At 47.3% G+C, this 697-nt stretch overlaps 1 protein-coding gene across 1 annotated transcript in view; it reads right to left on the reverse strand.

Annotated features, from left to right (window-relative positions):
- Positions 1 to 691, reverse strand: part of LOC119591928 (carbohydrate sulfotransferase 11-like) — a gene marked incomplete in the record, with an annotated part of 10060 nt that extends 9369 nt beyond the window's left edge. The window contains 1 exon segment of the mRNA XM_037940680.1: positions 395 to 691.
- Between the last annotated feature and the right edge of the window lie 6 nt (positions 692 to 697).

The following is a 697-nucleotide window of genomic DNA, read 5'->3' on the forward strand; positions in this document are numbered from 1 at the left end:
GCGGCGAAACTCGTCGACAAGTTTCCCAGAAGCCGGAAGGAATGCGAAATTGACCTGGAGACTTCAGCGCGGGTCATGTGTTTCTTTTTGCAGCGTGGAACCGGTCTGACGCCTCAGCTGCTTCTTAGGCCAACCGCGCCGAGGGCCTGATATCAATGTGGGTCAGAGTGGGGGCATCAAACTTATTTTCTTATTTATGGGTGTGTAACTGCTGATTTTTGTGTCTGTTTTTATTGTTTTCTTTTTCTTTTTTTTCTTTTTCTTCTTCTTTCTTTCTTTCTTTCCGTCTTTCTGTCTTCGGTTCGTGTGTATGGTTGTTTGTATATGCGTGTTAGGACGTGGCAGCATCCATGTTTGTTTTATGTGACGTATATGGAATCGAACTCTTTCTTACCTTCGTTTTGTGGTTAGAAAAGGAGGATTCGGATCCTGTGCGATGATTCCCCGGCGTCTTGAATACTCCTATCTATAGGATCCTATTTGCCCAGGTCAGGGAGTCACTTCCTCATGGCACACATTAATTCTGATTTATCCTTATTTCCCTTCCTTTTCATTCCCGGCAAAGCACGCACGCATCCAAGGCCCACACAGTTAATAATCCATCGTGGAAAGTCCTTTGAGAAGTCCAGCGCACGCGAGGAGGACGGGATCTGCTCTCGGCGGCGGTTGCGACTCAACTGGCCCTGACCGGAGACAG

This window comes from Penaeus monodon, chromosome 29 (genome assembly GCF_015228065.2).
Source record: "Penaeus monodon isolate SGIC_2016 chromosome 29, NSTDA_Pmon_1, whole genome shotgun sequence".
NCBI lineage: Eukaryota > Metazoa > Arthropoda > Malacostraca > Decapoda > Penaeidae > Penaeus > Penaeus monodon.